At 40.1% G+C, this 26,801-nt stretch overlaps 1 protein-coding gene across 5 annotated transcripts in view; it reads right to left on the reverse strand.

The window, feature by feature from the left end:
• Nucleotides 1-26,801, reverse strand: part of Foxp1 (forkhead box P1) — a 487,831-nt gene that overhangs the window by 288,433 nt on the left and 172,597 nt on the right. For all 5 annotated transcript variants that reach the window (XM_019209347.2, XM_010636145.2, XM_033757028.1 and 2 more), the window contains one exon: nucleotides 24,695-24,755. The gene's annotated coding sequence lies outside the window, so the exon portion shown is untranslated. The remainder of the gene's footprint in view (nucleotides 1-24,694; nucleotides 24,756-26,801) is intronic.

A 26,801-nucleotide genomic window follows, 5' to 3' on the forward strand; every position in this document is an offset into this window, starting at 1 on the left:
GGTATGATCTCCCCCTATTTTACTGGTGAGGAAAGAGATACTCAATAGAGGTTGTCTGCCCAAGATCACAGAGGCAAAAAAGCTGCCATAGTGGACTGCTCAAAAGATCCAGTCTTTTGAGTCTAGAACCTCCACTCATGTACATTTGAAAGTCAACACACCAAGCTTGAGAACAAGTCTAGCTCAGCTCTGTGAGGTGCAACGTACCAAATTCAGGAATCCAGATGTGGCTGAGGAAGGAAACAGAAGGAAACAACAAATTCCACCTTCTTTTTCCTTCTCAACAAGTTTCTGGAGTGCTTCACTTTGGTCTAACAACAGTTAAGTTTGGCCAAAAGCAACAATATCCAACAAAATGTACCAACCATCATCTTCACACTGTGCTAGGCACCCAGTGCATTCAATTTGGTTAGATATGAGAGGTGATGGGCCGGGGATTTAGCTCAACAGTTCAGTGGCCTGCCTTGCCAGCGCAAGGACCCGAGTTCAATCCCTGGTACCAAAAAAAGAGAGAGAGCGGTGAGAGATCAAGAATAGGCTCGAAGAAGACAAGGGCTAAGTATGTCTTACTGATATCAAAGAAGACCCAAGAACAACCCCTCAAAAAACGTTCTAAATTGCACAAATCCCTGGGTAGCAAGCCCTGAGGCAAATTCATTAACAGATCTATAAGCTCATCTCCAGGCCCTAGAGCCACCTGGACAGGTTTCTTCTCCTCCATCGAGCAGGAAAACAGCCAGATGGGAGACAAAGACTCCTAAGCAATTCACTGGCTGGACACACAACTGGCTCTCTCTCAAAAGTAAAAGGGCACAGAACAGAAAACATGGAACACTACAGGAAGGGAAGTGGGCAGGTTTCTCTGGCTAACACCCACCCCAGTGCCCCAAGAGTTTGGCACTCTACAAGCCTGCTAGCAGAGCACTGGAGCAATGAACAGCAGCAGGCATGAGTGGATAAAGAGCTGCACCAACTCCAAAAGAACTGTTGAAGTATGAAGGAATTGAGAAAAAAGTAACAAATGAAGGTAAGACTCATCAGAATCACACAGGAGAAGGGACACAAACAACCAAGGTCACGTTTCTGGCATCAAAGGGTAGGGGTTCTCTCCACGGGTACCTCAGTACAATGCCAGAAATTGAGAGCAAGCTCCAAAGGGCAAGAGGTGACGCCCATCAAAGGACTCGGATGTCACCTCCATTCACAATGAGCTACGGGAGTACAGAGACAAGGCTTAGTTCTGAACCCAGCAAGTGGTGGGCTCAAATTTTCCAATGCGGAAGAATTTCTTACGGCTTTAAGGCCAGATGCAGACACAAACCGCGAGCAAGGAAAGCAGAAAGGGAAAGAGCAGCACGTGAGGTGCCTGGAAATGTGGCAACGATGGCTGACTATCTGTAACTCCCATTAACAGGAGGAGCACAATTTTTGACTTTTAATGCTGTTTCTGGGTCGGATTAAACCTGCAATCACAGCTCTACACAATGGGCTGACCTTAACTCTTCACTGAAGAATTTTACCCTAAAGATTCAGTGTTAGACCACACGACCACAAGAAATGCATCAATAAAATTTGGGATAAATTGTGTGTCGTGCTCTAAAATGGTACCGCATTATTTGGTGTATATTTATGTATGTGTCTAAAAATATTAACTTGCTTTAAGCATCAAGAATATGCCATAATTCTATAGATCTGCTTTGCTTTTCCATCATGTATCACTGTGGCACGAGTCTGGAAGCAGCGGAAGGAGCCCAGGTCTCCCCTTGCATGAGTATGAAAAAGAGAGGCAGTGTATTAGAAAAACATACTGGAGATCCAGACGGAAGGGAATCCAAAAGATCAACTGTGGGGAAAGGAGGTGGGGGCCGGAGGTCTTGCCGTGGAAAGACAGAGTCGCGTGACCGAGGGCTGTAAGGGGTCTACGTACAGAAGCACGCATGCAAATGGAAACTGCAGACAGGGAGAAAGAACGCTGCTGATGTGGAGGACTGAAAACAAGAACTGTGGTGCAAGGATGAGGTCATGGAGCTAAACGCAAGAAGAGAGACACACTTTGCGAAAGACACAATAGGAAAGGGCAGGGATGTACTTATGGAAAATTATGTAAGACAAAAGAGGTTGAACCAGGCAAATATTACCTCTTCTGGTAGACAGGGCTCACAGATTGCTTAAAAAGTCTGTGTGCTAATGATTTTAAAATGATTTCAGCTTCTAAATTGCCATCAGCTAGATGAAGGAGGCAGAAAATAATTCTAAAAGTTCGATACAGTCACATCATAAAGACTAAGGCTGAGTATTCTGCAGTGCTTGAGACCTGACAAACGCTATTTCAGAGACGCCACAGAGCAGCACAAGCCTCAGAGGACAGGGAAAAATGAGCACAAGAGGTGTAACGGAGACCTCAAAACACGATGAGCTGAGTAATTAACGCTCATCTTCTTTCCTGCCATCCCAGGGGAGACACAAAGAGGAAACAATCTTTTTTAGCATCAGTTTGAGAAGAACAAGTCACCAGGCAATAACCAACACAGTTTTCTGGAGACATGTCGTGCCGGCCCCTCTGACCAAGCGACAAGACAGGTAGATAAAGGGGAAATGAGCGATGTAATCTTACGGACTTGTGTTAGTCCCCCGATTCTGTCCCTTGTGACATTCTAATCAACAGGCAGGAAAAAGCGAGGAGGCACACTGCACCCAGCAGCAGTTATCACTGGTGCGCTGTCAACCTGGGGCCGCCACGCCAGTGATGTTCCCCAGGTGTCCACCTGCCCACCAGGATTATTTAATCTCTCTATCAGTGAGAACCAACAGAGCTTCCTGCACCCAGCGAGCTAGCCTGCCACAAAAACCCTGCAACCCCTATCACAGGCCTGTATCACTTCTTCTCTCATTACCCAAGATGCAGCCCCTGGTTCACCTCTGCAGAATGAAGTCAAAAGCCCAGCAAGGTGACTGGAGGCAGAGTGACAGAAACTCTCTCCACAGCTGTAGTGCCCACACAGAGAACTCCTGGGCTCACTGCTACTCAGAGTGGATTTCTGTTTTTCATTTCGTGGCACATGACAGGATGCACAAAACTTCTAGGAAGAGGACACAAAACAGTTCCAGGAAACCTCAAACTCCTAGTTGGCTCCAGGGAAAGTAAAAAACTCTCAGCCTGGAATCAGCCCACAGGTCTGCAATTGCAAAAACCATCTCCAAGAGACGAGCTTTTAGAGATGCAGTTAGGATGTCATCCTACAGACTTGAATTTCTGAAGTAGAAGACCCCAATGCAAAATTGCCAGGAAACAAACAAAGTATTCTTCAAAAAAAAAGGACCAGATCACCTAATGAGGCAGGGGAAAAAAATAAAGAAACCACAAAACTCAACTTAATGTGCATTCATCTGGGCCTAAATCAGTAATAAAATTTCACTAAAATTTTTTTGTAAAAATATTAGGTTCAAGAATACAGCTGTATTGTTGTAGTTCAAGAAACTCCGCTGCCTCAGTTTTATTGCTGGACTCCCCCTACACACACACCCCCACTGCCCTTCCGAGTAAGTCCCTCACTATAAACATTTACAAATTTCATCTCAGCATTTGGACTAAATAATATTCATTAAGAATCCCGCCAAAGTGCAACATGTAAGTAAATCAAACCTTTGATGCTCTACTTTGCAAATTTCATGGGCCACTAGGGATAATTAAAAGGGCAATTATATAAAGTTGGTGCAGTTTTGAGAAACAAATGACATTTTCTGCTTTAAAGCACTTGATAATTTGATATTTTGCTATTAGAGCCATCATGTGTACTTTTATAGACAGGCAGCCAAATAAACAATAAATGTTTCTTAACAGCCTCTAATGATTGTTTTTGCCCACTAATATCACTCACCATTGCAGTCCATAAATCATATGCTAAGAGATTAAGGTAAAGATAATGAAAAAGTATTAAGAAGCCATTAAGCTAGAGAAGAAGAACAAAATAAAGCTAAAAGCGCCGATTTCTTCTCTGCTTTTTGCAAAAATCACCTAGCAAAGTCTGAGCTTCAGAGTGCTGGAGTGGGCTCAGTTTGTCACTGTGTTTAAAGCACCGCTCTGAAGCCAACAAAGTACATTACAGCTCATGAAAAATACAGCGAAGAAACTGCTAGTGGCAGAAGCATTTAACTTCCTTGTTAGCAGCCTCCCCCAAGTGGCACTTTTTCACCAGCAAGTTGTTTATTATGTTCAGTGCCAGGCAAAACTGATTAAATGGGGCTCTTAAGAATCAAAGCGTTATAAATTCATGGAAATACAGCAAGCAATAAATTCCATGGAATTAAAAGCTTACTAGTGCTATTAGCATTTCAGGGTGTTTGAATTGTTAATACTGATGTGCAAAAATGATGTGCCTCAAAGACAAGCAGACCAAGGCACAACATGCGTGCTGCTCTAAAAAATGTTTTATCAAAGTGTCAATGGGCCTTGGCAGTTGTTAGAGCCACCAGAATGGAGGAAGATGATGATTACCTCCAAAACTCTCATTTGTCCTCAAAAGTCATCCCCACCACAGATAGAAAAGGTGCCAAATAACTGTTAGAGCCACCAGAATGGAGGAAGATGATGATTACACCTCCAAAACTCTCATTTGTCCTCAAAAGTCATCCCCACCACAGATAGAAAAGGTGCCAAATAAAGGTTTACACCCAGGAGGAAAACTAGCATAAAAATATTATGCAAAGGATTTATGCTTGGAATGAACAGAAATTCCATTTTAACAACTAAGAGGGATGAGTACTTTATCCTGCAAGTTGGTCTTAGCAGGGATGGTTTTAGCCCAACATGCTATGACTGGGCTGATCTTGGCTTCTAAACAGGGCAAATAACCTCAGATCAGGCCCTACAAAAACTACCAAGAAGGGCCAAGAGTATCAGTGAGGTGTCTGATAAAGCTCTCTGGTTTGTTTCAACTTTTGATTCTTTCTTAAGGTGCCGATGGTGCTATTCTGAAGTGAGAAGAAGCAAAAAAAAAAAAAAAAATGATTATTATGCATTAGCCAATGATACCATCAATCCCACATGCAAGATACAAAGAAATAATTCTGATGTACTCATTTATTTAAAGAATACTTCTTTCCAACACGAACTTATCTCTGCATCTTTGCTGGGCAAATAAAAATGTAGAGAGAGAAAGAGAAAGAAAAAAATTAATGGACCCTTACTAAAGACTTGCATTTGTCTTTTGCAAAAGGGACTGGGACCAAGGAAAGGAAGGAGTGAGGAAAAAGTAGATAGAAAGGGAAGGAAGTGAAAAAGAAAGAATTAAGATGTGTTATGTACATGGACCAACTCCCCAAGAGCAATGTAAGTCACCTTGTAATGCAAATATGTACTAATAAAAACAAATTTTTAAAGTAAAGACTTTTATTTTTGTTGAAAAAAAAGTATGAGGATTTTACTTCTTTCTGAAAAAGAATTAGTGATCTCTTGAAAACACAAACACAGACACACACAAACCTTCTAAATCTGGAATTACTAAAAATCAAAGAAATAAGCAAACCTAAATTCTTAATCTAGATGGATATTCAAAATACTTCTTCATTCCAGGGTTGGCCAAAAACGTGCAATTTTTTTTAAAGATATCAAGAAAAGTTAATTCCTTTGATGGAAGAACACCACGTGTAATCCAATCTACTGACGGATCACTGGTACATGTGATTATCTCTGGGGCTATGTTCCATATATCATTTGTACTCACTGAAGCCGTCTTTTGCTTCCCCACAGAGAGACAGAGCCTGCTCATGTACCAAAAAATAGAAAGGAGACAAAGAGGAAAAAGCTTACAGAGAATCTTGCATCCATTAATGCGTTTTCACGAGGCTGAAGCCCAAAGCTATGTAGAGCAGAAGCAACATCTTAAGAGGACATGGTGATTGTTATAGCTGCTGTCCAAAAGCAGTTCTGCCTGTAAGACCTACTTTGTGCACAAAACCAGCAGGGGAGATGAACAGATCGCTTGTGTACTTACACAAGCTTTACAGTCTCCCCAGGGAAATGATCGATTATGAAGCAGCTATTATAGATTCTAAATCAGGAATGGAAAGACTTTTGAAAGACAGGTTGTCAATCCATTGGAATTTTAAGAGTGACTTTAAGGAAAGGCGTACACCCAAAGAACATCACTGAACCATGCAGAGTATTGTATCTCTCCACATTCTATGCACATGGAATAGTGGGAAAGGGAGGGCTGTAGAATCACCAGTTACAGGACCAAAATCACAATAAATAGATTACTGGGGAAATTTACTTAACAGTGAAAATGAGAAATGTGCATCACATCTTTTGCCGGCGCCCTCTACGTCACGGGTGGCTAAACTTCACTGCCTACATCAGGCTCTACACAGAGGGCGATAATCAAGATCAGGGAGCAAAACCAAGTGGTCTTCACCACATGCGCCCATGGGCCTTGCAAGTTTCAATCAACCCTCTGAACACGTGGATTCACCCAACTTCAGGTCCAAAGTATTTTTCAAAGCTGCATCTGTGTTGAACATAAACATACTTTTTTCCTTGGCTATCCCTTAAAACTGCAAAATAGCTACTTGTACAGCTTTAACATTGTACTAGGTTTTATGAGTAAGCTAAAGGTGATTTAAAGGATATACTGTCTATACACACGTGTGTACATATGTGGTGATATACAGACACTGTGCCGTTTCATATAAGGGATTTGAACAAACTCAGATTTTGCTATCTACGAGATTCCTGGACCAGCATCCTACCAATACTGAGGGGTAATTGCAGTAGGGTAGGAACAAATAGCAAGATGTACTCTCAGTTACAACAGACAAGACCTGGAAGTTTCCATGTGTGTATCCCACAGTTCCTGCTGCCCCTTCTGAAGTCTTCTTGGACAGAAATCTAGTCTCTTGCCTCTCTTCAAAGCTAGAAAGTCCTGATTGACTGACTAGCAATGCTTTGATATTCAATGGTGACAGCAAAAGCTGCTGATATTGACGGCTGTTGGTAATTCACTAGGATGAAGATACACACACCTTTATTAAAATGTCCCATTATTTGGGTTCACTTTTGGGCTGGAATTTAAAATCCACAGGGATCCCGCTAAATTTCTGCTGTATCTCTGCAAGTATTGCATATTTTCCTGAACTGCTCAGTTCTAGCTTACTTTCCAGGTCTGCAGACAATTGTATCAGGGCCCTGCCTGTGGATTTGATGCAGTATTTATTGTAGCTATCACTGGGCTGGAGATTTAAACTGAGTTTCTAAGAAATATCTGTAAAGAGGTGCTGGGAAGAGGGAAGTTGTATCAACAATCAAATGGTAAATTGTTTTTCACTTGCTATTGTCCTCCTTCTGGCATCCTTGGCTTATGGGACCCAGTGTCATCTGACCCTACGACTGTAACTAAATTTGACTCCAACCTCTAATACATGCCCTGTGCTCTCACCCAATCACCTTCTTACCTGGGCCATAAATCAAGCTGCTTTCCTCCCACCTCCAATCTACCTGTCTTTCTCAGGTTCTAACCCCCCAGAGCTGTACTTTCCAACACAAAAGCCTGCTAGTATTTTTACCATAACCAACCTCCACCACCCTTCCTTGATTGCAACCCCAGGCTGCTTCAATTATTACTTCCAGGGAGCAAAATTTCTGATGATAAAGTCTATCCTTGAATAAACACCCTTTACTCTAAAGGGGATTGCTGCTGCGCTTGTAACAGGGCACGATTGGTGCAGCCTGCTCATGCCTTCACATACTGGAATGGTTTTGCCTAACATCTGTAATGTGGGGGTCAACAAAGCCCTGCTCCATGGCCACCTCTCTCAGAAGTCTTTTGCTACTCTTCTCAGGTAGCTGAGCCCTCTTCACAATTCTTTTGGATCCCATATTCATACCAAAAGGGACTTCCATATTAAGGCCGGTGCCTTCGTTATCATGCTGTGACTTCCTGTAATCTGTAGAAATATTTATCTTGGCATTCTCAGGGCTATAGCACCTGGCATATAGTGAGTGCTCTGTGTTTATCAATTTTAACTGAGTTTCAAACAGGAACCAGAAGACAGGGGTAAGCAAAAGGTCAATCCTCAAGGTGTACAATCTTAGTAAAAGCCTTAATCAAGGTTCTTAGAAGGAATAAGGTCCTTAGAAGGGCATGATCCAAGGTCATACTGGTTGGACTGCTAGGGCAATTAGCCAAGACCTTCACTACTCCCTACCATAAAGAGAGTCTTGTTAGAAATCAGAGGAAAAATATAAAGATCAGACTTAGGCTAAGAAAGGCAGGCCTACATCTAACCTATTTAGTTACATAATCACATTTAAAAAGTCTCTTTTTGCTTAAGACAGCGTAGGTTAAGTCTTTTGCAACGTACACCTAAAAAATAATTACAATGATGTACTAATCATGGGAATCCAAGAGGATTATCACTGCCTGAGACAAACTGTACAGAGCAGGTTAAGGAACGGGTAGATCTGGCCTGAATCAACTGTTTCTTAGCACTAGGTTTTGAAATCAATCAACAATCTTATCTGATTTTCACTTTTACTAAAAGCAAGAATTTAAAAGAGACATCATCAAAACCCAGTATATGATCGATTTCAGCAGGGCTTGCTGCCCTTTCGGGTAGTAACAGTTTGTTCTTGGACACTGTGTTTCAAGGGACATTTTACTCACATATCCATGACACACAGTACTAGAGGGGCAAATAGAAAAAAATACATTCTACCTCCAACCAAAAGTTTCTCTTCCCTCAAGTACCTATCAGGCAGGGGATTTAGCTCAGTGGTGCCACAGCCTGCCTCACAAACCCAAGGTCCCGAGTTCAATCCCCGTACCACCCCCCCAAAAAATAAATAAAATAGCCATCACTACTAATTTCTTGCTTCTCTCTTTCAAAAATATTCTACAGATACATCACAGTAACGTAGGTGCTTTGTATGGATATTTTTTTTTTCCTCATTTCTATTCAAACAGGTCATCTAACCACACACACTGGAGAGAGTTCCACATAAGTTTATATGAGTCTACATTCGTTTGTTTGTTTTGTTTTGGGTACCAGCTATCAAATTCAGGACCTTGCATTTTCCAGGCAGGAGGTGGAACCACTGAGCTAAATCCCCAGCCCTACATTCTTTTTTAATTGCTGCAAAACAATGCTCCTCACCTTCACTCCAGGGACAGATTATAATTTATCAATGCCCTTTTGATACTTAGAAAAAAATGCCTTTGTTTTTGCCCCCAAAAATGCCGTTCCAAGTTACATCCCTGTACACAGGCCTTCTATCAACCAGCTAAGTATCAATCCCAGACCCAAAAGTCAATTTTTCCCTGCTTCATCTGTGAAATAAGAGTCAATGACTTGCCGGGGGTGGGGGGGGGACCAAATCCCCATTACCTTCTCAAATACCCTACAACTGGGCCTCCCTTTTACTGGCATTTTTGATAGGGTCAGATGAACAGGTGTTCCTGAAGGACACTGAAAACAAAAAACAGGGAGACACAGTTCTAGAACATTAGCTGACAGCCACACCGCAGAACCCCAAAAACCAGGTAAACAACCACATAAAATACTTCCGGTTAGGCTTTCTCTCCCCACCCACTTTTTTCCTTTGTTACAAAATAATACATCGTATACACTTAGGAGAAAATAACTTGAGCCTAAATCCAATAGTATAGGTCAGGCTCCCCAGGAGGTCCCAGGAGGCACCGCACTCACATGCCCACAGCCCTGGAGACAGACACAGAGAAGCTTCCCTTCCTCTCACGCTTATCCCTCTTTCATTTTTCACCCTGTCCTTTCCCACCTTCCACATATCCTGAAGCATTCTTTCAGCCTGCTTTCCTTCAGTCTAATTATTCTTTAATCTAAATAATATAATAACTCTGACATTTTCATTTATAGTTAAACCGTACTAATTTGCACAAATGATGGGTAGACACAGCACAAATTAACAAGCCTGGAAAACTCGGCAAACACCAAAAGAGCCAATGATCAAAAGAAAATACAACTGTTGCTTTACTGAATACACATTTACTGTATTTTTGTAAGCAATTTCTGCAGACTTGTAAGCAAGTATGAAACAGTGACACTTGGCTGCTTTCTAATATTCTCTCTGCTTTATAAGCTATAGGGTTACTTTCTTTCCATGATCTCCACTGATGATGTTTTCCGAACAAAATATCAGTTTGGCATGATAAGATAAAGCCATTTAAGTATGACATTCACAAAGTAGATCAGCTCAGATTTGCAATTATAATTTATAATCTTCCAGCTCTCTGGTTACAGAGCAGGAAAAAAAAATTTGTAAAAGTCATCCCATTCTGAAAAATCTGGGTTATGGTGCAACCAAACCTTCCTTTCTCCACATCTCCAGGGCTGTTCCAACATTCCACTAACTTAGCCAATACTCGCTCCAGGAGAAGATAGTTGCTCCTGTACTCCAGGCACCAGGATGAACACAGTGGTAGAGCACTTGACCAGCAGGCAAGAAATCCCAGCACCCCTTAACCATCCATCAAAAGCTGCTCCTAATTTTAACTCCCAGGCATCTCGTAAGGCCTTCCTGTCCTTGCCTGTCCACTACTGACATCAGAAATTCAATCAGGTACCTCTTGCTTGGTCATCTCCAACAGCCTCTCCCATGCTCATCTGTCCCACCCAGCCTCTCCTGTTCTCCTGTTCTCCTCACAGAGACCGAGATCCAACTGCCCTCATCTCTTTCTTTCATGTGTCCTGTGGGCATACTGGGATACCTTGCAATAACTTCCATTTCTGCATGAAATTGCCACCCCTAACCCGTGTCCCACTACATCCTTTCTTCCTTTCCCAACAATTCCCTGCTCAGCCACTCTACTACCATACATCTTAGTTAACAGTCTAGTAATTACACCTGATAATGCTCTCAGTGCTTCTCATCCTGCCTTTTAGCAGACACTTGGGGATTTTTTGGTTGTCGTGCATGAGCAGGGAAACACTGGTACTACCATCTGGAGGGTAAAAGGTATGGCTGCTGCTACACATCCCACAAAGCACAGGCCAACTCCCTCAAGAAAGAATTGCCTAGGCCCAAAAGGTCAGCAGTGCTAAGGCTGAGAAACTGAGAAAACAACAGACAAGGGAGAATCCACAAGCTTGGTCACCAGCTCTGTCGTGTACAACCTTATATATCTAGCATCTGTAATACACCCACAACTAGCTAGAAAGTAGTAAGAAGGTTACTATATGTCAACTGTTACAGAAAGAAATTAGTAACATTTTACTTTTTTTTTTTTTTAGGTAGGAAAAAATGTGGCATAATCCTGTTAGGGTAAAATTGAGATGTGTCTATGCCAAATTGCGCAATAAAAATATAATGAGAATCACTAATGTAATTTAACATTTTCTAGTAGATACATTTTAGTAAGTAAAATGAAGCAAATAAAATTAATTTTAACGGTGTATTTTATTAAATCAAATATATTGAAAATATTACTTCAACCTATAATTCATGTGTATTATTCCATATTTTGCAGTTGCTTTCCACCCAAACTCTAGGGTCGAAGTTCCGTGTCACAGAGTTCCTATGAGGCAGATCTTTTCATTCTCCCCAACTCACACATGGGGACCACTGTAGCTAAGAGGGTGAAGACCAGGCCCAGAACTGGCACCCAAACTGCTAGGCTCACTCCAAGGAAATACTTCGCTGGGGAATACAAAACAAACTTCACCTCTACCCCACTGGTATATGAAACATTTAATTTTTCCATTAAAAACTGGCCCTGCTTTGCAATAGTGGTGACAGGGACCAGAAAAAGTACACAAACAGCAAGGAAGTTTCACGGTGGATTCCTGTCCAGTGAATGAAGGCAGGGGATGGTCCTGATCATGGGGGACGCAGCCATACCCCTGTGTCCTAACCGTACCTTCACCTCCACAGGCACTAGGACCAGAGGAATCTTGGCAGAGTTTGGAAAAGGAGAGGAAGGGTATGCTCGTTTTATTTATTTATTTTTTTCTTTTTACCTCATTCTGGTCAGTTTCATAGGTAAGAGAGCAAACACCCAGGGAAAGGCCTGACCCCAGGGCTTCTCTCCTGAGCTCCATCTTCAGCCCCACCCTGCTTGGCTGTGCAAATGACAGACATCACCTGAGTTCCCGCGTCTGCACGCAGGGACTGAGCGCTTCCGTGCACAGACACTGCCCAGCTTTGAGAAGGGTGCCAGCTCATTGGCTAAGCACTGGAGAAGCAAAGCTACCTTCAAGGGAAGCTCAGGTCCTGCGGGACAGTGCTTCCCACATGGGACACGGGCCTGGAGGGGCACTGCGTTCTCACGGCAGCTGCTAAGGCCAACACGGCCGCAGCAGGATAAGAAGAGCGGCCACAGCTTGCTCACACACGCTAGGAGCTTCCTGCGGATTGATCACTGTCTTCATTACGAAGCAAGGGGCTCGATCCCCTCCACTCACAGAAGAACCCTTCCTTTTCGTCCACGAATAACCCAAACACACAGATACTCCACGATGGCTTGGTGAGTGAAGGAAGCCTGACAGCGCTTTGTGAATGCTGGTCCAGCGGCTCCCAGGGACAGGCTCCCCTTCCTTTCTCTCTCCGAGCCAGGGCTTCCTCCACAGCGCCATTCCTTCAAGCCCTGGCTACTTGAAAATTGGGAACAACTTAAAAACAAAATGCAAAGAAACAAACAAGACTTTTGCACTTCACTTGTAAACAACAACAACAACAACAAAACCGAGATACTTTTTTCTCCCGATTTCAGTGATAAAACTTATGTTTGGTAAAGTTGCAGTGAGGCAGTGAAATAAACACTCTCACCCAGTAATGCGAGGAATGTAAACTGGTGGCATTTTAAAAGCAAGATGGCAAGACATGGAAACTACAATACTAGGGATTAAACCCAGGGCTTTTGTACCTAGCTACATCCTGAGCTTTAAAAATATTTTTTAAAATGTATTTATTCTTGTATTTTGAGGCAAGGTCTAAGTTGCCTTGGAGTTGCTAAATAGTGATCCTCCTGCCTCAGCCTTCCAGAGTGCTGGAACTTCCCTACAACTGAATTCCTCTTCTGGAATATGTGGAAATTAACAGACAAAGACTTGGGTATGGATACATGCACTGCAACATATGAGAAGAACTAAACACAGTCTCTGTACTTAACATTGATGAACAGTCAAGTTCTATTACATGAAAAACGATGCTGTCGTGTACAGCCATTTAAGAATACTTTGTGGGCTTAGTACGTTGAAAATGGCAGAGGGCTTGCTTTTCCTAGCATATTTGAGACCCTAAGTTGATCCCAGGACCACCAAAAGAAATGGGTATTTCATGAAAAAGGAAAATAGTGTGGAATATGAAATTCAAAAAATATGTAATCCTATATATATTTTGAAGAATGTAATTTTGTTAAATAGATGTACTTTCAATGAAAAAAAGAAGGAAAGATGTATGTTATTCTCCAGTTCGAAATTCTAGATTATTTTCGCTTTTCTATTTGCTCACTTTGCTATCACTTAAAATTGTCTGTAGTAGATTTTTACATATGCAATTTAAACAATCAAGCTCATTAAAACTTCCTATTCTAATATACACATGCATATCTACAATATATAATACACACATAAACATAAAATTATAATGTATGTATAACACACACATAATATTACAATAAGAACTTACCGAATGCCACTGAATGGCTCTTCTGGTGAGAATTCTACATAAGGGTTGTATACCCCAGAAGGAGATAGACAGTGTCAATCCTGTTCCATAACTAGAGGGAGCAAGAGGTGAGAGCGCAAGCACCCCAAAAACGACAAGGGAAACACATCATGATCCTCTTAACCTGCTCAGCACATGTCACAGAAGAGGTATTTCCGTGTATACATCAGTCACCCAAGGACAGGGTATACACCTAAACTCTTATGCTGCCCAACACTCAACTACTCAAAACATGCAAGTAGTTGTCCACCTGCAGGAGAATTCTAACTTTCTACATATCTTCATCCACTACTACAGCTTTGTATAAAAACAAAACCAAGCTTTAGAGCTAGGAGAAGGAGGAGGAACCAGAGAGGGACAAGAGTGGACATTTTTGGAGCTAAACAATTTTAGCTGATGCTTTTCCTATTTAATATTCTGAAACGCTTGTAAATTCCCTTCACACAGCTTGGCGGGAAAAGGGGACTGACTACTAGAGATGAAACTCAAGAAAGGGGCCATCAACATAAAAAGTAAAATGCCTCTTATTTTGTCGTGTTTTAATAGCCAGCGGTTTATTAGTCCAATTTTGATGTTTCCACTTATGTGGGCCATTACATCATAAAAGGAAGGAAGGGTGTAGTAGAAAAACCGGGGACTGGGACTGGCTCCCAACATAGGCAGCTACAATGACACAGAGGCCAGGGATAAATCATTTCCTTTGCTAGAGCTCAGCTCCATCATCAGTAAATTACAAGGAATGGACTAGATAAGTCTGTGGTCCTTTTGTTCTCTGGACCTACAGATCAAAGGACATTCTGCTGCAAGGCCACTGGAAGACTGCAGAACTAGATGAGGTAGCCATCGGTAAGGAGGTACCAGCTCAATTTTGAGTGCAGTGAATCTCACAGGAACTAAGCACTTGCCTCATTAATTAATGACCACTGAGGTACAGCAAAGAAGAGAACTTCAGTTCTCTACTCCAAAAGCTGTGAAGTATTTTCTAATTTTTCAGGGTTACCTCCATGAAACTTAATTTGAGGAAAGTTTGTAGACATAATGACAAACAAATTAAATCAATGGCTTGCTGTGGGACAAAAGAATGAATGATGCTCGGGATAATAAAACAATGGGAGGATGAATGGGTCTCCCACAGAAGGACACAAGGTTCCTATAGTGCATGCCGCAAATCAAGCCGGGAACGTGGGAAAATATCAAGGAAGAATTCGGGTCACAAAGAAAAATGCCTCACAACTTACATCTAGAACTGTTGTAAACAAAGTTGATGCAAATTGTACCACATGTGATCCTGGAAAACATGCACTCTCAGTGCCAAGGAATGATGTGATATGCCTTAGACTGATTTTAATATTACTTACAAAGGAGGGAGAAACTGGCAATGTACATACAGCTCAATGTTCATTTATAACTAGTTCACAACACTGTATTATCTGGAGTCACTTAACAGACACTGGCAATCAAGAGTATGAAAAACAATCTACATGTCCACCACTGTAGCAACAGACAACAAACAGGCTGTAGTCAACAGGGAGACCTAAATTTAAGTCTAGAAATAGTAAGTAAAAAGTTCGGAAAATACTCATGATATCTTAAGAGCTGGAAACAAAAGTAGTATCTATAGTAAAACTGCATATAAACAGTTCTCTATAAAAAAAATAATGGCAGGATACAGGTAAAAGTCTGAACTGTTTATTTAGGTACAGTTACCAGTGAAATTTTTCTTCCTATATAATTTTTTACTTTCCAAATTTCTTCTAGTGATGTTTTATAATGGGGAAAAAATCAGCCACACATTTATAATCAACCACAAAAAGGGAATATCCCTTCCTCATCCAACACCACTTTAACAGTATCTAGTGTCCAGGTATCTCCAGGATCTGTCTTTCATTATTTTATCTGCCATTTACGAAAGGCTTGAAGATCTGAGACCAGCTCAGAAGTCCCAAAAATGTTCAACTTTGTTTCAGCATTTTTGAACAAGCCAGAATCTCTGATGCTCTTAGTTAATCTGAAAGGTGGATGAGCCCATCAAAGACTACCCAGATTAGTATAAGGTAAAGGTGGCAGACTGACTTTGGCTCAGCCTCAAACTAGTACTTTACTAATCCAGAGACTATGTTAACCACACCAAGCTGTGACGCATTTCAGATGATTAAAATCAATATAGTCTGGGTAGAGATATAAATGCATCCTCACTTTCCCCTGCCTTTTATTTAAATTCCAAACTGACAAGCCATCGGATTAGAGAATGGGTGGAAGGGAACAAAGTGCACAGGATTCCTTTGTTTTTCTCTCCTCACAGGCTCTCCTATGACCCGAACTTCACAGAGGAGAGGTTGCAAGGGCTGGGAGTAAATATGGTGACCTTAAAAAGGAGGGGGGAAAGGATGGAAGCCACTTAACTTCAGTAAACAGATGGGTAGTTATCTGAAGTCAGGTAGCATTACAGAATTAAGATGCAAATAGTTTTGACTCCAGTTAAGGTCATCAATGACAGATACATGAACAAACCCAAGGGCCATTCCTTTCTTCATCAGCTTTCTGACGTCTCAGCAGTATGTCATACTGACTATCCTCTCAAACACTTTCCTGGACAGGTTTCTGGCTTACCACAGCCCCCACTTTTCCCCTCTATGGTTGCTCCTCCTCATCCTATGCTTAAAACTTTTAGTGGTACTGGCTTCAGAACACAGATTCTGGAGCCCTTATTTTACTTCTTTTTTGGTGAGTTCAACCAGTTTCAGGCCCTTACCAATTTCTTATACTACACGCTTCTTCTGCATTCTCAATTGACAGCCTCTTAGCTAAGGTATTTCTACAACTACATACCCAAATTCCCAACTGACATCTCCGTCTGGGTGAATCCATAGGTCAACATCTCCAATGCCCGATATCCCCTGCTTCCTTGTCATCCACCACTGTCCATACTATGGGCTCCCTACTTCAGGCCATGGCAGCTCTACACTTCTAGCAGCTACTGGGACTGAAAGCCTCAGCGTGTAGCCTGACTCTTCTGGCTGTCACTATAAGCAATCCATCGGTCAATCCTGTCAATAATCCCTCATCGCTCAGGACCAAAGACTTGCAGTCACTCATGACACAGCCCTTTCGATCTCCACACCAGGACTCTAGAAACTTCTCTGCCCATACCTTATATAAATTCCAGATTTAGCAACTGCTGGCCACCTCCCCCACTGCCATCCTCCTCATGGTTGACATAGTTTCTCTCTGGGATTATAATGTAGCCTTCTAACAGGTCTCCCTCCAATAGTGTCACCCCCCACCCACAGTCCATTTTCCAAACATTATCCCGAGTGATCCATCTAAAGTATGAGTCACTTAGTGCCCCTTTTTAAATCCCTTTAAAGGCTCCGTTCCAGTCCTGGTACAATGAGCTTCAATGTCCTTCCCGGTCTGGCCATGAAACTTTTTGACCTTGGCTCCTATCCCTGCACCACCCCTGTCTCTGTTCAGACGCTATGGGCTTTACGGGAAGACCTGCCTGGATCATCATATTTACAGTTGCAACCACCTGACTTTCCTTATCCTTCTGCATTTTCTCCACAGCACCTGTTAGCATCTTTTTATTCATGGCATTTCTACTCCCCCTCTGAAGGCAACAAGTAGAAGGCTTAGCAGCTGCTATAGACTGCTGTATTCCCATATCCCCAGCGATGCCGTCCGCCAGAAACATGAGGCCTAGCTCATGGTTCGTGGAGCTATTATTTGTAAAAGTAAAAGGATACAGCTGCAATGACCTTTTATAATTGGTTTTATTTAAGCCAATTTATCCAAAATGACCATTTCTATAAATAAGCAATACAGAAATAATTTTTTAATATTTGGCTTTTCTTCCGTGCCAAAGTTTGGAAACATGTTTTGAATTTTACACTTTGAGCACATCTGAGATCTCGGTAGCCATACTGCAAATGCTCAACAGCTATGTATGGCTACTGGCTCCCACGTTAGTTGCTCTGGTGTGGATTAAAATGTGTAACTGATATTGCGTACTAGAAATAAAAGTCTAAAAGAGTAAAGGAAGAGGGAGGGGTAGGGGAAAAGTAAAAAGGGAAAAGAAAAAAATATGTGAAAAGGAAAAACATGGCAACAATGTCTTTGTAAACAGGGAAGGGTGGCGGGGCTGAGGGGAGGGCTGGGGAATGGGGAAAAAATAAATCTATATAAAGGTACAAGATCCCAGTGATGACTAACTGTATTGTATACCTGATATGTATGAATAAATTTAATAAAGATGAAAAAAAGGCAAGGCAGGCAGGAGTGCCACACAACAGTCATTCAATAAACATGTGTGAGCTGACAAAGGAAGGCATCAATGCACTACAAGATCGATTTTTTATATTGCAAAGACAATGCTCCTGTGTTTTTTAAAAAAACACTCTCATTAGTAACATAAAATCATTACTACATGAGGTATACTCTTGGAGTTTTTAAAACTGTAATCCATTTTATGCTTATCCCATTTAAAAAGTTTTGAGGACAACCCACTACGTGTATTCCCTAACTCACAAATTGGTCCTGATGCTCACTTTCAAAATCACCAGCCCTAATAAACTTCAAAGCACATCCTCTGTAATGAATGGATATCACGGTACTTCCTCTGGCCTCCAGAGACTGCTCCGGAGTCTGTCTGAGGGAAGCAGACCAATCTTGAGAGAAAAGAGGCCCAGAGGGAAGGATGAGCTTTTAAATACACTGTGCCAATCCACGGGCTGCAAAAACCTCAGTCCATCCAGCAATGCCAGCTTGCTTTTCCAATTAAAAGTAATTTAATATAACTTATCACACTGTAGGATAATAATTAACAAAACATATAATTACTTTTAATTATATACTACATACAAACATACAAAATTCAATGGGAGAATTGCAAGATTTTCATACTTCAAAAAGACTAGATTTGAAAGGGGAGAAGAAAGAGTTCATGGTTTTTGTTTTTCTCCCATCACCCTTTAACGAAAGGCCTTAGAAGTATTCGAGTTCAGATCAACAACAAAGAACAAACAAATAATTAATCTTCATTTCTTATGTACAAAGTCCCAAGCATCAGCAGTCTTTAAAAACAATACTATCAAACATCAGGTCCAAACTCAACCCTGGGCAGAATTATTACCACGAGTATCAACTTGTAAAAGCAGGATTCTGTCATGCATGAAACCAGTGTTCCTTTGAGGTCCTGGGCACTGCTAGACACTGAGGGAGAATGACCACAGCTTAACGTGAGTGCAACTCCTGTACGGGGCTTTGTTTCTGTAAATTTACACATCATGTTTCTTGAACGTTTCGAATCGCCAAAGGAAGGTAGCATTTCCTGCATCTCTGTTAATTTGAGAAGTTGCCACCTCATATGAGAACTTCGTAAAGAAGCTCAAGGTGAAGAAGAGTTGTGAGATCTGTGCCCTTGGCAGATGGAACAGTAAAAACATCATTCAACAACACAGACAAAACCATTTGTTATTTGGTTTTGTATTTTTGATTGTTCACTGGGTAAAATATGGCTACTTGATAATTGCTGCAAATATTGTCTTTACTACTAAACATGCCTTCACGTACATTTCAACAAGTGACTTCTGCTTGAAAACGAACTCTATGGAGCATATTTCTCTGGAAATCAGTATTTAAAATTTTTTTTCTTTGAAACTAACATTCAAAAAGAGACAGCTCTTGTTTACAGAGTAACTTAGTTTAGCATTATGGCTAACAATGTTTAGGAACAGCTAACTTAAAATGCAAACATTTAAATTTTGAAGTTTAACTATTCAGAGGCCACATCAGTTCTATGGAAATAGGTATAGCATAAAAAATTAATTTGTTTCCCAAATTCTGTCACTTCTTAGGATACATCATGCCACTATCTTCCTGGATTTAGGAGTAAGAACTTATGAGATTTTAAGCAATTTAAATTTTTACATGCCTTTGAGTGAACCTTGAAAGCATGATGCGAAGTGAAAGAACCCATTCACAAAAGGCCACCTACTGTATGATTCAATTTATATGAAAATATTCAGAGTAAGAAAATCTATATTGACAGAAAGTAGGTTAGTGGCTGACAAGAGGTTGGGTGGCGAGGAGAGTGGTAAATGACTGCTAATTGATATTAGGGTTTATTTCTTGGGCGACGAAATCTAAAACTAGGTAAGATAATTGCAAACTCAGTGAATATATTCAAATATAGTGAACAGTAAATATTCTTCATATTGGTGAATTATACTGTGTGTAAAATATAATCTCAATAAAGTTGCTAACAAAAAATTAACATCACCAGTAATATTCTTATCAACCTTGCCGTGAAAGGTGTAAGAAAATCAAGTTGATCTCAGATAGCTTCGAAATAACTATGAAATACATAAACCCTCACAATCTCCTCTGCCCTTTATAAAACCCTTTCTCACAGCAGCATCTAACCTTCCCAACACCATCACTCTGGTACATCTCCCCTTCTGGAACTTAAACTGAGAGGACAGAGACTGTGTCCTTCTTGCATAGTGGTATGACCTTCATAGCTAGCACAGAACCACCAATAAGCACCTGTGATAGAAGTGTGTGTGTGTATGTGTGTGTGTGTGTGTGTGTGTGTCTGTGTGTGAATGTAAATGTGTAGGTATAAATGAATGGATGAGATTATTGGATTTGAGCATCTCAGTTAATCAAGAAATTGTGTTCTAGTTGTTTTTTAAATCTATTCTCCAGTCTGCCCCTGGTTCCTGGTCATTCAAGTTTCCCAGAAGCCTTTGAAGCGTAATGTCACCAATTAAGTCACAGGAAGTATGATGTATACAACTTAAAAGAAAAGGGCTTGGTTCTAACTTCTCCATGGCACAGTAACAACTTAGCATTAACCAAGCAGATAAGGACAGAGCCCCAAGGGCAGAAAACACAAATGCAAAAAACCTTCTATGTCAAACTAGACTGGCCGGATTGCTCTGTGAGAAAAGTAAATTGCTATTTTATTGAAGTTATTGCATGTTGAGGCCTCTCTGTTACATCAGCCCAGACTCTATCCCGATTATTATAATTCACAAATGGGTGTGTTGTGCATTTTGCAGACAAAAGCATTTGAACGCTTAAATGAGTTAGCTGATTGGTCCCTTCCTGCCAATATGGTCGGTCACCTAACAACCCAATAAAGACTTTCTTGCAAAGAATCTTCAACAACTTCATGAATTAATAGATTATTCTATTAATCTATTAATCCAAAGGCTATAAAAAAAGATCGCTTTGAATGAGATTAATTTGATATTGTTACTGTCATTAAGTAACTAGTCAAATAGTGCAAATATACACTTTCAAAGGAAGCATTATAGTTCAAGTACCTGAATATCATTTCAGTTTTATTTTTAATCAAGAAATAATCTATCATATGTAATGAACAATGAATGAAATGTTTCTATGTACCCAAAGTTCCTTCATAGTCCATAAAACAGCTCAAACTGGGGTTGGAAGAAAAATGGTAACAGTTACACAACATTTTAGATTGTTTAACTCCTTCACAAATAAATTGACTATTAGAAAAAAAACAAAACAAAAACATACCGAACAGTTTCTCTGGTGTGAAAAACTGTAACAGTTCATAAGATCCTAATGAGATCACCGACAACGTGAAATAGGAAGGAAAGGACTAAAGGTGTAGGGAAAGTGGGAAAGGTAGGGGAAAGGTAATAAGGTAAAAGAAAAAAAATATGAGAAAATGGAAAAAATGTGTTTGTAAATGGGGAGGGGAGCAGGGGGTGAAGGGAGGGCAGGGATAAGGGAAAAAATGAGAACCAAGACCTGTCATGTAGAGGTACAAGATCCCAGTACTGAATGTAACTGTGCTGTATAACTAAAATGTACCAATAAACTCAATAAAAAAAAAAAGTATGTGAAATGTGAAGCTTAAAGATGCCTCATGTTAAATGTAATCATATAGGCTTGATGGTTACCTGTACCTCTCAGCACCATTCAGACCTCTATATAAAATGTAACATATAAATTGGGTTTGAATTTTAAGCAAATGTGTAGGAGTGAACTGTCAATAGTGAAATGGTGATGGGAAACAGGGAGAAAATGCCATGTAAAGAGTTATTAAATCATCAAGCCACATAGCCACGACAGAATGAGGTCAATAGCATTGCGAGCAAAGTACATTCTCTTTTTGGTTTCTATCTCAACATTCTAGGTGACCCTAAGTGAGTTACTGTGTTCTCAGTTTTTAAAGCAGAGATTCTAATAATTGCCAGCTACCTTTCTGGAATGCCAGCAACCAGACCCATTTTGTAAAGTGCTTTGATCTACTTGGAAGAAAATTGTTGTATCACTATCAACTATGATGACTGTTATTTATGATTTTTCAAGCCTTTGAATCTAAATTTTAAAAATAGTTTTATCTGGTTTTCTGCATTTTCCTGGCCACTTTAATGCATATAACCAGTTGTTCACATAATGTTTATCTGCCACATTTATTTGCATCCTACTGTTAATGATTTCCAGACTTCAAATCTGGGCCATGGTATTTACTGAGAAGCCCACAGTGTCTGACACCTACACATTTTTCTTGTACTGTAAAAGATGGGCTACTTTTTGTCCATTGCTGGTTTAAGGTTTGTCAGGAAGAAATACTAACCATTATGCTCATTTTATACATCTTTAATCATTTTATATTTCTAAAGATTTTTTTTTCTCTTTTTATATATAAGAGATCGGATATATAAGGAGTGGTCTTTGATTCCTGAGCTTGTGTAAAGGCTAAAATCATACAAATTTTTTTTTTTTAATTTTAGGTCTGTATACCATAACTTACTTTTTTAAAACCTTGAAATCTTGGCCAAAACACAGATGGAATGAATCACGTAGAAAAAAATATTATGTAATAAAATTATCATTAGTGGTAGGAAAAAATGAAGATTATATATAAAAAACAAAAACAATGAAAATAACAAAAGCAGAAGTTGAGAAAAACTACATCACTCTTACTCTTGTTCTGAGGTCCTTAGTAGTCAATTCAGTGAGGAAAACTATATGCATTCCTCATCAGGAGAATAAATATTTTTTTAGGATCCAGAGGTTTATGGGAGAAGGGCATTATTTACAGGATACTACAGGGTTACGAGGAAAACTTAAAAAATAATTTCTCTCTCCATCAATGCTAATAACAAATTCCTAGAGGCTTTCTTCTACAAAATTTTCCTTTGATTCATGATATATTTAAGTTTGAACAGTACCACGGAACTGATACCATCTTTAGGAAATGAGTTTAAGACTGATATTACAAAGATATTGAGCCAGAAGAAAAATAACACATGCTCACAGGGGAGTGCCATGAAAAGCCACCAATGAGTCTCTTACGTGGGGCCATGCAGTTAAGGTTACTTACTCTCAAGCTCAACTTCTCATCTTTTCAACCATTTTTCCAGCTTTGTTAAATCACAATTTTTAGCTTCACCAGTAACTCTGCTAATAGCAGAAGATGAGTTAAACACTTGGTCAGGACTTTGTGTGAAGATTATCCTGGACCATGATCACACTGGGAGAGCACAGGACCAGAGACGGCAAACTGAGCCCAAGCCGTAGTTGTGACGCAGGCCAAATGGCCCCCAGAGCAGAAAATACTACTAAAGAGCTTTGGTAGAAAAAGTTTACAGGCTCCTAATACAGCCTAAAATTGAAAAGCTGAGTCACAGCAAAGGGAAGCACTTTGCCCGAAGGTTTGCTATGGCTTCATAGAACCTTAAGAACTACCTGGATCAATCTTTTCTATGCTGAAACACCTGAAGCAGGTATTTTTCTTCCTTAGAAGATAAGCAGGACTTCCTGCAGAGTTTAATTTCAATAAAATAGATGGTGAAATGAAGCAAATCTGATTTTTTTTGGTCCAAATCAAATGTGCCAGCATGTTATTATAAAAACAAAGGTACACAGCGAGCATGGTGGCGCATGCCTGTAATCCTAGCACTCAGCAGGCTGAGGCAGGAGGATCGCTGTGAGTTTGAAGCCAGCCTGGGCTACACAGCGAGTTCCAGGTCAGTCTTGACTACATAGTGAGACCCTGTCTCAAAAAAATAAAAACAAAAAAAACAAATGTATATAATTTACAATGCTGTCAAATAACAACAACAAAAACCCAGATGAGATTAAAATTAAAACTGATCAAACAATGGTCAATTATAAAAGTTCTACAAAACACGTTTCTCGCTAAAGAGCAAGAAGTCTGTATCTGACCAGTACATTCAAAATTGAAATGAAGAAGGTACGGCTTGAAAAATACCAAAGTTTATGATCCTAAGATGCTCACTGCCCTTATCAGAGAGATACTTTTTGAAGCCAAGTAAATACGTAGCATTCATAACCATTTTAATTAAAGTGCTATTAAGTCTCCTCCCAAAAAAGTGAACTTGAGAAAATTAAATCTGGCTGTACGTCATCCAGCTACACTGGCCTTTCTGAAAACTTCTAATTTTAAAATCAAGCACTCATTTGATTTTCAAGCGCGGTCAAGAGAACAAGGCAGCCTGGCGCTGACATTCCCGGGATGTGCCCCACGCTGCTCAGCAGTTGCATTAGTGCGGCCTGTTGCTATGGAGCCTGACTATTAATTCCTGAAAGAAGGTGATTATAAAGCTGCCAGATGAACATCAACTGAAGACGCCACTTCGGCACAGAACACTGACATACATGCGTTACTCTTGTTTGCAGCACGTTAATTTTATGAATCACCACTTTTGTGATGTGAATATTCCTTTCTGACTTTAAGCCTACCAAACTGCAAGCCAAAAATAAGGCTCAGCTTCAACAAACAGGAAAGTTTGATGATTTTTTTTGGGGGGGTGATTATTTCTTAAGGATAGTTTTTTAAAAGATTTCTAAAGATATGCCACCTGCATACTTATGCACAAATAAATACATATACATTTGATAAATACAGACCAGAAAACAAATCGAAACACCACTGAAGGCAACAGATACAGTTCTAGATTCAATTTCGCTATTCACATTTTTGTTTACCTTTTTTGGCTTCTGTAAAGCAATCTTCAGTTATAGTCACCTCAAAAGGTCACTTCTCAGCCTGAAATCAAAAGAGAACATCAAAATCTGAGTGTCAAGAGAAGGAGCCACCACCTCTGCTGGGGATTTACACAAGCAAAAAAAAAAAAAAAGGTCTCTATTTATGGACAAATAACTTTCAGAGTTCATAAAAATAAATGTAGGATCTCCATGTATCTGGACCATAGGTCTTTGAGTTGCTGAAGACAACGAAATCAATTTAAACAGAAAAAGTCAAGGTAGAACATTTCAAACTTCAGGTATGAACTTTTTCTCATCTCTTCATCTTATCAATTTATTTTTATCCAGAATAAGGAAACGCACAGGCCTTTGTTTTTGGAAACCAGACTGCAAATGGAGCATGTCAGTTCGGTCAACATCCACAAGATCTCGAATTTCCTTAAAGCAGAGGCTTATTATTTTTCCTCTTCAGGAGAGTCCATTCTGATAGGTATGTGGACCTTTCAAAATGAATAAAAGCACCACATTTTTCAGTTTGGGCAGGGGGAGCAGTGGAGCGCTTCTGGTGAAAGCCGCTCACAGAATGTTTTTCACTTACCATGTATCTACCAAATCTAGTAAGTAAAATAAAAACGGTTCATGTCAGATAAAATAAGCAATTGAAATCAAGCTCCCTAAAACACAAAGAAACCATGCAATACATTTTATCCCACATCTACTCCTGCATCTGCATACTCCCTTATGCAAAACAGTGTGTAATCCTTTAAGAAACATTACAAGCTGCCTCTTTCTGCCCATGTAACTGGGATCAACATATGGCACAAGTGAAAAGAAAAGCATTCGTTTATTAATTTAGATCAAGTTACTAACTGGGTCCAGGATTCACTCCACATCCATTGACCAAATGCTCATAGAGTACTTTTAGGATGATGAAATTATATCGTCATTATACAAAAATGTTACTATCCTCTTGCTCTCTCTTCAGAACAATATGCAACGAAGCGGTTTAATTTTATATGAATATATCCCTGCTTATCCCTTTGCTGTTGGCCTTGAATGTAGAAAGGCAAACATCCCTAAGAAGAGTAAAATCTCACTAAGGCTAAAAATTTTTAAGTGGCACTTGGGTGTGTGCTATCTTGAGGAATTGATCTCAGGCCAATTTATGACATTTCCACAAGCAAGTGTATGCAGATTCTTGCCATTAAGGGTGGAAAAAGATGCAGGCTCTGAGTGAAATCATAATTTTCATGTTTACTGTAAGAGGAAATGGGAGGTTTTCACCATAAATGTTCATCATTTGGGTGGGGGAAAACCCTAGCTCAGGGTCTTAAAATTACTATTTTTGCAACCCACTCAGAACTTTTTTGTTTTTACACAAAACAGTTCAAATTGAAAATGAAAATCGTGTGCTTTACTGCTGATGTATGGCCCCAGGATTGGTTTCTCTAGTGGTGAGAACTCTGTTTCAGGGTAAGTGGCACTAAGAAAGGAAAACAGAGGGGAAATGGTTGAGTCCTCCAGGTAAAGAAAGCAGAGATCTGCAAAGCAGCCTCACTCCCTAGCGCACAGCATACATAGTAGCATCTTTCACACCAAAACTCCTGCCTTTAGCACTCATCAGATCTTAACCGTAAAGCAAATGAACTTTGGCAGACCCCACCGATTCTAAGCAGGAAGACCCTTTTCTCCGTCCTTTTCACTTGAGATGTTTTCCAATGCACAGGCTCTAAACTAATTTGTGTTTATCTATTGAGCTGTGTCTGTTTTTTGCATGTTTGGCAGTCAGACCTATAGTATTCATCTTTGCAACACAGATGAGATTTGCTATCACACAGGCCTGGCAAACAACTGGGCCTCATTAAAATTTATTTTTTTAAAAAACTGCCGAAAATGCCTACTTGGAGTAAAATTATCTCTACTGCTGCATTTGAAACAGAAGACCATTTTCAGGTAAAAATTTGTCCCATTTCTCTGCTTAACTCTCTACAAAGCACAGTAAGGAAGTGAACAGAGCAAAAATAGAAGCTGGTTCACCCTCAGATTTCACAAGTGCCATTTTTTTCCTAAGAATTAATAAAAAAATTATACAATTGACCTTCCAACT

The sequence above is a fragment of the Fukomys damarensis genome, unplaced genomic scaffold, assembly GCF_012274545.1.
Source record: "Fukomys damarensis isolate Sample0158 unplaced genomic scaffold, DMR_v1.0_HiC HiC_scaffold_28, whole genome shotgun sequence".
NCBI classification, from domain to species: domain Eukaryota; kingdom Metazoa; phylum Chordata; class Mammalia; order Rodentia; family Bathyergidae; genus Fukomys; species Fukomys damarensis.